At 42.3% G+C, this 11,280-nt stretch overlaps 1 pseudogene; it reads left to right on the forward strand.

Moving 5' to 3' along the window:
- Window positions 1-1,592: 1,592 nt before the first annotated feature.
- LOC129702452 (U1 spliceosomal RNA) lies at window positions 1,593-1,729 on the forward strand (annotated as a pseudogene).
- The last annotated feature ends 9,551 nt before the right edge of the window (window positions 1,730-11,280 follow it).

Below are 11,280 nucleotides of genomic sequence, written 5' to 3' on the forward strand. Positions count from 1 at the left end.
TTCTTAAACATTGCGATAGTCCCTGCCTCATCTACCTGCTCTGAAAGCTCGTTCCATACACCTACCACACTTTGTGTGAAAAAGTCACCCTTCAGATTCCTATTAAATCTTTTCCCCTTCACCTTAAACCTATGTCCTCTGGTCCTCGATTCCCCATATTCTTGTATAAACCTATGTTATTTGAAAGTAGCCTGTCTGATACCTAAGGGTTATTGGCAATGTCTACCATGGTAAAGACTGATCTATTCAATAAATGTATTCAACATAACTGCCAATTCTTTCTTTGTTGTTATTAATTCACCAGCTAATTCTCTGGAAACCATGTTTGCCTCAGCTTACTTTATATAATGGAAACTTTTACTGATACCACATGCAAGTTTTCTCTCAAAATTATTATTTTTCCCTTTCTGTGAAGTTATTAATTTCTTAGCTGCCAGATCCTAAATCTTCCCAGTCACTAATTTTACTTCGGAGTCACGTGAGTGACTACGTGAAGAACCCTGCCCAGTGCGCAGGTGCGGCATTAACGTCCAGCTGTGCACACGGCGGCCCAGCGGGAGTAGGGCGCTCCCGCAAACCAACCTGAAATAAGGAATGTTAGGTAAGTACCTACCTTAATCGAGCCTTGTGTTTTTTGCTCCAGGGGGAGCAAAGCAGCAGAGGAAGCAGCCCCCGTTCGACTCCAGCGAAGGAGCCGACAGTGGAGGGGGATAGGCGCAAACGGGACCGCACACGCTGCGGACCACTGACAGGGAGCTGCGCTGATGCCGGTCCGCTGAACAGCTGTTCGATTAACAGCAGCGGACCGGAGGGAAATTTAAAACCCGACCGGCAACCCCTGCAGACTCCTGACAAGGAGAATCGCCGCCCGGGAACCGCTAGAATGCCGCCCAAAAACGGCAGGCAGCCTCTAACAACAGGTAAGACAACCTTACCAAAAATACAGGTTCTACAGAATCAACTTTCCTCTAACTCTGGAACAGGCTGGAGACAGCAAAAACAAGTATGTCTGTCTCCCCAAGCCAGAGGAGGTCATGGAGCTAAAAACCTCCAGAAAAACGAGGGGTCACTGGCTGAATGCCAATGGAGCTAACACTCCCACCCCAGTGCTATTGCACTAGCCATCTCCCTTGTCGAGGGATTGATGGAACAACGGAGGTAGGGCATTTGCCTCCTCCACAGAATTTACAGCACCCCTTTGCTCCCTCTTTATTCGAGGCTAGCAAAGGAGGCCAGGGCTGGGCTGGCTCACACGCTGGGCAGGCGGACGAGAGCAGGATTATGCCAGGGGAGCAGGATCAGGAAGAGCTGCTGGGTGTCGTGGGCCACTATATGGCACCTCCACGCGCAGGAAGACTACTGGAACCCAGATGGCAGCCAGTATCAACCATCTTTCCAACAAAGCCCTGCAGGAGAAGGCCTTTCTAGAAGCTTTAGAAGAGTACAGCGCCAGAGAATTGAGAGGCATACAGAGTGTCAACGGTCAAATCTGCAGGCAGCTGGGTCAGCAGACTCGCAGTCAAGAGCTAAAAAAGCAGCGAACTCTGAAGCTCCTAACATCGAATCACCGCCTTTGCTCGTTTCCACGGATCATACTTACCTGGCAGATGAAGGTGGTTCTCCCAGGACGAGGCTATCCCATTGCACTTCGGGTGTGCTGACGCCTGCGATGTCCCCAAATGCGGGATACTCGACTGCAAAATTTGTGGCATATAAGACCTGCCCTCAACCCCAAATATGCGGGGCTATGGAAAACCGCTGCAGCGGGAAGAGAGGCAGCTAAACCTGTGCGCCTCATGAGGGCAGGCCCGGGAACGAGCAGGACATCTCATCCAACACCCAGCTGGCAGCACCCCTCGGCATCCACCAGTCAACACCCACATCCAAGGACTGGTGAAAGCTCGGGGACCGCTGCTTATTACCCCCAAAGGTCTTTTTTAAGACAGGGGCCCAGAGCGTGACCCCAGGGAAAATGCGCCGCCCCACCGACAGCACCAGCATACCAGCAAAACTGAGCCTTCATGAAAAAACAATGAACATGGAGGTAGGTAGTCTGGTTCCTCCCAGTTTACACAAAATAAGGGTGCTCTACTAACTGGGGGAGGGCATTTACACTTGTTTAAAAAAGCATGGGGTACTGTCACAAATAACAAATATATACTCAACAGTATTAGTGGATAAAAACTTGAATTCAAATTGGGCATATAACCGCCAGTTCAGCAATGCGCCCATAGGGCATTTTTCCCTCTAAGAAAGAGAAGCGAGAAGGTCAAGCTGAACTAGAAAGGCTCATTACAAAAGGGATCATGGGAAAAAACCAAACATGAACCATTGGAATTTGTATCGAATATATTCACCAAAACTACAAAAGATGGTGGATGTCGCATCATCATTGACCTACATCACTAAATAAATCTGTTGAGTATATACACTTTAAGATGGAGACGTTTTGTCACTGCCAGACATCTGATCTCCAAAGGATACTTTATGGCAAGCATTGATATGGAAGATGCTTACTATCTAATACCCATACACAAGGATCATTGTAGATACCTAAAATTTATCTGGATGGGGCAACTATGGGAGTATAGAGCATTCCCAATGGTCTAACCTCAGCCCTAAACTAATTACAAAAATACTAAAAATAGCCATGAAAATATTAAGAAAACAAGCATAATCATGGCATATATTGGATGATATCCTCATATTAGGAAAAACAAAGGAATTAGCTGTGGCAGCAGTTCTAGCTACGAAACAGCTCCTTAAAACACTGAGGTTCATCCTACACCCAGATAAACCAAAATTGAAGCCGTTAACTACCATGGATTATCTGGGCTTTAATATCAATTCTATCCATATGACTGTTACTTTGCCAAGGTGCTCGGGTCACTATAATCAAATCATGAATGTACCCACTGAAGCTATATCAGAATTACAGTGGTGGGCAGACAATGTTTGGCACAGTTTCAGCCCTATTATTATCACCAATCCTAACTTGGTTATTAAAAACCGATGCCAGTGCTTTAGGCTGGGGAGCAACTAACTCCATATCCAGCACAGGTAACAGATGGACCAATTCAGAATCATCGTTACTACACACACTGGGCATCAACTATTTGGGATTGGTGGTCACCTGTTGGGTTAAAAGCATATGCATTTCAAATGCAGCACGTGCATGTACGGTTACGGATTGATAATACTATGGTGGTGGCTTATATTAACCATATGGGGAGCATAAAATCATTATCGTGCAACAAATTGGTCAAACAGATCTGGCAATGGTGTGTCAAAAGACATTTTTTACTATCGGCTGCCTATCTCCTAGGTAAGCTAGAAACACCACGTCACGGGGGAAAAATTTATGATAACATTGAATGGATGTCAAACCCAAAATATCTGCTAAAGTTATTAAGCAATTTGAACGCCAGATATCAATTTGGTTGCAACAAGACGGAATCACCAGTAACCTATGTATGTGACTTAGGAAGCAGATCAGAGGCAGCAGCGGTAGATGCCTACACGCTGGATAGGGGGAATTTCTGCTTTTGCTTCCCTCCCTTCTGCCTCATCAGTCGGGCACTTCGCAATACAGATGGAATCTGCCTCTGGGATATTGAAGGTGCCCGACCAGCCTACATAGCCATGGTTCCCAGTTCATCACGACATGGTGGTCGAGTCACCTATGGATTTCCCTAGTGGACCACAGTTGTTGACTCACCCAGTATCAGGCATAAGCCACCCATGCCATAAAAACCATTACCACCATGTCGGCATCCCTGCGAACAGTCACCAAGAGCAAACATGGGAAAAATACTGCCACGACGCAGGGACAACATACGAAACTACTCAACCACTGACGTATTGGAGTTCCTGGACCATCTACACCATGATGAAAAGGTGAGTTACAGTGCCGTAAATACAGCACGAAGCGCCCTGTCTGCTTATCTAAAAACAGCAGGACAGCAGAGCATGGGATCCCATCCACTGAAGATAAAACTTATGAAGGGCATTTATAATAACAAGCCCCAAAACCCAGGTATACCTATGTATGGGATATCAGTGTGATATTGACATATCTCAGAGAATGGCCACCAGCTAGATCCCTCAGTCTTGCACAATCTATGTTAAAAACGCTCATGCTTATGGCTCTCGTATCCGCTCACAGAGTCCAGTCACTCCATAAAACTAAGACTGGTTAACATGGTGATCACCCCAGACCGCATTACGTTCATCATTCTAGGTCTGGTAAAAACCTAAGCGACCAGGAACGCCCAATTCACTGGTGGTATTCCGGGCCTACCCACCAGAGTCCAGGTTGAGTGTGGTGACCCATCTACAACAATATATAGACACAACCCACAATCTTAGAGGGAGAGGAAAAGCCTATGGGTCAACCACAAGAAACCCCAAGACGGGGTAACGAGCCAAACCACTTCAAGGTGGCTCAAACAGGTACTGAAAGCTGCCGGAATAGATAATAATACATTTAAATCCCATTCCACTAGGGCAGCATTGATATCAGCGGCTGAACGAATAGACGTCCCGGTTGACCACATTCTCAATTCGGCAGGATGGTCAAGGGAAACGACGTTCAGAATATTTTTATTGTAAACCGTTGATAAGCCTGATTTAATTGCAGACAGAATATTACAAACTGCAAATATTTAATTTAAGCTCAGGTGAGCTATTTATGTTGTTATTGTTAACAAATACCTTTTCTGTTTCTTGAGAAAGCAGATCCATTGGTTGATTACGATAACACTTCCTCCCTCAAGAACTTCGGCAGTGAGTGAAATTAAAACTGTTACACGGTTTGAAATCACAGACCTTTGAAATCTTCACGTAGTCACTCACGTGACTCCGAAGTAAAATAGTAAGATTAAACGAGTACTTACCAGTACGAAGTTTGATCTGTATTTTATGAGGAGTTACGATGAGGGATTACGTGCCCTCTGCTCCCACCCTCATTATATAGATCAAACTAGTAAACTGATGTCTCCTTGATCTTTACTATGTTTACTTCAAATATTGTGTCTATCTGTGATTCCACACCGCTGCTTGGAAGTATGCCGCACCTGCGCACTGGGCAGGGTTCTTCACGTAATCCCTCATCGTAACTCCTCATAAAATACAGATCAAACTTCGCACTGGTAAGTATTCGTTTAATCTTACTATTTTATATGGGACTACAGAACACATAGAATTCAACGAAAGCATTTGTGCAAATCTAAAGAAGTTGGGGGTTTATCATTACCTAACTTTATGTATTACTACTGGGCAGTGCATATTAAGAACATAATGTACTGGCTGGATAGTTCCACTCAGCAGTTGGAGTGGATAAGAATGGAGAAAGAGGAGTGCTATCCGCACGATATAGGAACGATCCTGCTCTCACCGATAAAATTGAATAGTATAATATATAAGAAGAACCCAATTATTCACAATATAATAAGAATTTGGAAACAAATAAAAGTATCCTTGAAATTAAATAATTTATCAGTACTAACCCCACTATTGAACAACCCCGCATTCAAACCTTCTCTCATCGACAACACATATCAACAATGGGATAGACTGGGGATTAGGAAAGTAGGGGATATGTATGAAGTGGGCAAACTGTTATCATTTCAACAATTAAAATTAAAATTTAAATTGAAGGATAATCAATATTTTAAATATATACAGGTATGTGACTTTATGAAGAAATATACACATAGATTTCAAACTATATTTTTAGATCCTTTAGAAGAAGCAATGAATATTAAGGCTGATTCACAAAAATTAATATCATACTTTTATAATAATTGATTAAATAGCGAATCACCCTCAACAGAAGCATTAAGGGAAGATTGGGAACATGAGCTAATGATAAAGATCTCGAAGGATAGATGGGAAAAGTATTTGTTGAATATACATAACTGTTCTATTAATGCAAGACATAATTTAATTCAATTCAAATTATTACATAGACTATATTATTCAAAAACGAGGTTGAATAAATTTTATCCAAACGTCTCTCCCAGATGCGATAAATGTTTGTTTCAAAACGCTAATATAACACATTAATTTGTTGGATGTACAAAGTTGAATAAATTTTGGAGTGATATATTTGATATATTTACAAAGCTTTTCAAGTCAAGAATAGAACCCAAAATGGAATGGATTATATTTGGAATAATAGGAGAAGATACCAATTTAAATAAAGATCAAAATGTTTTTTTTAATTATGGGTTAATAATTGGAAAGAAATTGATACTTAAATTTTGGAAAAATACAACCACACCATCTGTTAAAATGTGGATTAGGAATATGATGGACATAGCACGCCTTGAAGAAATGAGACTCCGACTAATAGATAAATATGACCAATTCTTAAGTAGTTGGTCTCCTTTCATCGACTTTTTGGAATCATGTGATGCAGCGGTACCGTAAAGATTGCTGATTTCAGTTCATGACACGGATAGATCTACATCTCCGAATACAGATTTGAAAAATTCTCTTTTAAGGGGCCTTCTCTTCTATTTCTATTTTCCACTTTCTCTCTTCCTTTTTTATTTTTTATATACACACTTCACGTATTTCTACTCTCTACCATCTATTTTTCGACTTTTTCCTCTTTCTATTGTTCTCTTTTTCTTGTCTTGCTTACTTCCTTCTCATAACATAAAACTAGAGGTTGTACATAGAATGGATTACGGTATTACATAGTTGGCGCCTAAAATTAGGTTCCACTGTACTGTTTTGTGCTGTATTAACTTCTAATAAAATAAACAAAAAAAAAAAAAAAACCTTCCTTAATAATTTGCTATTTCCTCTTTCATTATTGAATCTAGCTACTTGCCAATAATGGTATGTAGTTTCCGACCTGCTGTCTTTCATTTTTTTAACAAAGCCACATTGGCTGTTTTCCAATCTTCTGGACCCTCCTGGAGTTTGGCGAGTTATGAAAGTTTTTAACTAATGGGCCCACTACCTCTGCAACCGTTTCCTTTAAAATCCTAGCAAGCAGTCCACTAGCTCCTGGGAAGTTGTGTACCTTTATTTTGCTGAGTTTCTCCTACACCTTATCATTTGAAATAAGGCTTTTTGTACATTCTACCACAGTCAAAGAGTCACACAGCATGGAAACAGGCCTTCAGCCCAACTTGCCCACGTAGCCAATATGTCCCACCTACACTAGTCCCAACTGCCTGCATTTGGTCCATATCCCTCTAAACCTGTCTTGTCCATGTACCTGTCTAATTGTTTCTTAAACATTGCGATAGTCCCTGCCTCATCTACCTGCTCTGAAAGCTCGTTCCATACACCTACCACACTTTGTGTGAAAAAGTCACCCTTCAGATTCCTATTAAATCTTTTCCCCTTCACCTTAAACCTATGTCCTCTGGTCCTCGATTCCCCATATTCGTGTATAAACCTATGTTAGTTGAAAGTAGCCTGTCTGATACCTAAGGGTTATTGGCAATGTCTACCATGGTAAAGACTGATCTATTCAATAAATGTATTCAACATAAATGCCAATTCTTTCTTTGTTGTTATTAATTCACCAGCTAATTCTCTGGAAACCATGTTTGCCTCAGCTTACTTTATATAATGGAAACTTTTACTGATACCACATGCAAGTTTTCTCTCAAAATTATTATTTTTCCCTTTCTGTGAAGTTATTAATTTCTTAGCTGCCAGATCCTAAATCTACCCAGTCCTCTGGTCTACCACTGGTCCTCCCCTCCTTGTACATCTTACTTTTCAATTTAATGTTATCTTTTATTTCCTTTGTTAAACACGGTTAGTGCTCCATTCTCGTGGAATTGCTCTTTTTGATTGGGATATGTCTTTCTGAGCATTCTAGACCAGCTGTTTAAAAAGCTATCATTTTCCTCCACTAACCTGTCTCTTAAGGGCCTGTCCCACTTGCCGATTTTTTCGGCGACTGCCGGCATCATTGACTGACGTGTCAGGTCACCGAAACATTCGCGGCTTGATGCGGCGTGACGGGGCGGTGACAATGCGTGACAGGGCGGTGACAGGGCGGTGACGCAGCGTGACGCGGCGTGATGACATATTGACGTGAGGTGTTTTTACAAGTGTCGCAACATTTTTTTGTCGCTGCTGGATTTTGAAATGTTCAAAATCTTTTGGTGACACTGATATGACGTCGACAGTCGCTGAAAAAATCGCCAAGTGGACTGTCACTTTTTTGTGTGGCTGTTTGTAGCTGATTAAAAGTGCCATTTCTTTGCCTCTGATGATCTTAGTATACTCCATATATAATAGCAAGTGTGTTACAATACAGAGACGATCATCTGTCGGGTAGGCCCTGAATTCTATTTTTAGGCCTGCTGACCCCTGTCTGTTCTGTTTGACTAATTCATTGATGTGAAAAGTTAAATTTCCAGATGAAGTAGTCATGTTGTCCGGCCTTAGTTTCTGTAGTGAATGGACCCTTTGTGCCGTGACCAAGGCCATCAGCATGACTGTTTTCTTAGTCAGTTTCTGTAGGGACAGCGCTGTAGCTGGAGACCAGTTTCTTAACATGGTCAGTACAATCCTCACATACCATATTTTGGAGTACCTTGTTCTTGGGGGATTAACATTAAAAATGCCCCTCATGAGTTTAGTTACCAGGGGGTGTGTCCCAACAGAATGCCGCTCTGTTCCTTGCCACAGGTATGTTGATAGAGCACTTCTGGCGCAGTTGATGGCACTATAACTGAGCCCATCATCATAATGGAGGCTTGCCAGGAATTCCAGAACAGACGGGATGTTCATAGATCTGTGGGTGATGTTATTGTTATGACAGTGCATTTCCCATTTCTTGATGTACACCAAGTACTGTTTTTTGGTGGACTGTCTGTGTGCCGCTGAAATAATATCCACTTTTCGGTCCGTCAGTCCCAGATGTAGTAGAGGTGCTTTCAAACTCAACAAATTATTAGGTTTATATAATTATGACATGGGTGACATTCCCTTGTTACGGGATGAACCAGTAAATTAGGTCTATGATGGATGGTGATGCATGGTTCTAATACTATGTCGAGTATCACCGGGAACCATGGTTGAGTAGGCCAATCGGGTACTATCAAAATACGAGACGCAGAGTCTTGCTGTATTTTCCTTAATACCCGACTGATGAGGCAGAAAGAAGGGAATGCATAAATAAACAATTTCCCCCAATGCAGCGAAAATGCATCTGTTGCCACTGCCCCAGGGTCTGCTGATAATGATTGGATTGGAACAATGCCTAATGTTATCTTTCCACCATTTTAGTTCCATTATGGCCTCTGTTGGTAGCTTCATTGGTCTGTCAAAATGACCACCATTAATTTTGAGTGCTCGTATTTTAGCCCTCAGTAAATTTCGATAATGTAAAGGTCCGAATTGTGTGGCTGGAAACGCAGCCACTATTTTGCCAATTATTCTTGCTACCAGTCTGATGGATGGTTTAGTGATGTCAATGATTTTGCTGCAAGCCTCTATTAAGGCTGTAACCTTTTCTTTCGGCGAAGTCACTGACATGTGAACTGAGTTAATGGTGAACCCCAGATAATCCATTGTGGTTGAAGGCGTTAATTTAGAATTAACTGGATGGATGATAAACCCCAGTTTTTTCCCAAATAATTGTTTTGTGGCTGTTACCGTTTGTTTAGCCAATTCCAAAGTTTTGCCCACAATAAGTAGGTCATCTAGATATGCCATTACCATGTGTTTTTGTTTCCGGAGAAACGCTAGGGCTGGTTTCAAAATTTTAGTGAACAGCCTGGGGCTGATGTTAGACCATTAGGTAGTGCCCTGTACTGCCTGTGCTGACCCATCCAGTTGAATTTTAAATAACATCTGTGGTCACCTCTGATGGGTACTGTATAGTAAGCATCTTTTAAATTGATGCTTGCCATGTAGTAACCTTAGGAAATCAATTGCTTAGTAGTAACAAAGGTTTCCATCTTGAAATGAATATATTGTACGAAAGTATTCAAATTAGTCAAATCTATGATGATGCGACAACCACCATCTTTCTTGTTTTTGATAAAGATGTTGGACACAAATTCCAGTGATTCGTGTTCGGTTTTCTCAATTACTCCTTTTTTATAAAGCCGCTATAGTTCAGCGTGTGCTTTTGATTTTTCTTTGCCTGTAAGCACGAACATTCGGTTCGGTACATGCTGAACTGGAGGGTTATTTTTTTGTATAAATTCTATGGTATAACCCTGGATACTGCTTAAAATATAAGTGTCGGTAGTTAACTTATTCCATGCATCCAGATAGAAGTGTAATCTCCCACCAACCTCCATGCTCCCTTCAATTCGTAAGGAACCAGGCCCACCTACCTCCATGGTTACCAGTGATAGGTTTATTACTTTTACGGTATCCTCCGTGGACGTTGAGGCGCCGGTGCCTGGGTCTGTAGTTGGGTTGGTGTTGAGGGTTTGTGCATTTTCCAGGAAGGCCAGTCTGGGCCATGGACTAAAAAAGACCGATGTTGAGTGTACCTGGCCTTCGAGCTTTCACCAGTTTGTCTTGTCCAACTGGTGGGTGTATAGGGGTGCTGTTTCTGGCTGAAGTCGTATTTAGACGTTGCTTTAATGAGCCCCAGGGTTTTAGCCTCTTCATTAAGTTCTTTTACCTGTTTGGATAAGTCACCTCCAAATAGTAATATTGGTGGTTTGGAGGTTCCAGGTTTGCACAGGCCTGCAAATCTGGGGTCTAAAGCCGGTTGGATGACACTCTTCCTAATACTATTCAACTCGTATTGGGTGTTGCAAAATAAATCCCGTGCATCCTGGTGATCTTGTGTCATGTCTTTTTCGTTGATTGTGCGAGGAAAAGCCGTAATTCCCACTGTTTGGACTTTCAGAACATTTTTGTAGTTTCAAGACCCTGGCTCTGATTGATGCTCCGACATGTTTCCAAATACACTGGTTGACACTGGGAACATTCAGTGATTTGCAGTTCCCTGGTGGTAAGTGTCTTGCCGTGGTGTCCAATAATGCCTGTCCCTGTAGTTGGTTGAATGACATGTAGTCAATACTTGCCGCTATTTTAGGTTCCAGGTTTTGGCCAGTTTGGTCGGGTTGAATGAACTGGGACACCATATCCAATAGATTTTCTTGCACCCCATCATGCACACTAGGAGTATGTTCTGCAAACCCCTCTTTGGGGTCAGCCCAGAATTAACCCCCCGTACTCCCCTCTGATGAGGGAGAAACACTGTGCAGCCCCACAAGAGGTACTGCTGTAGGACTTACTAGCTGCCCTCTGTGACTAGTCTCCATCTCCCGGAGC

The sequence above is a fragment of the Leucoraja erinacea genome, chromosome 12, assembly GCF_028641065.1.
Source record: "Leucoraja erinacea ecotype New England chromosome 12, Leri_hhj_1, whole genome shotgun sequence".
Lineage (NCBI taxonomy): Eukaryota > Metazoa > Chordata > Chondrichthyes > Rajiformes > Rajidae > Leucoraja > Leucoraja erinaceus.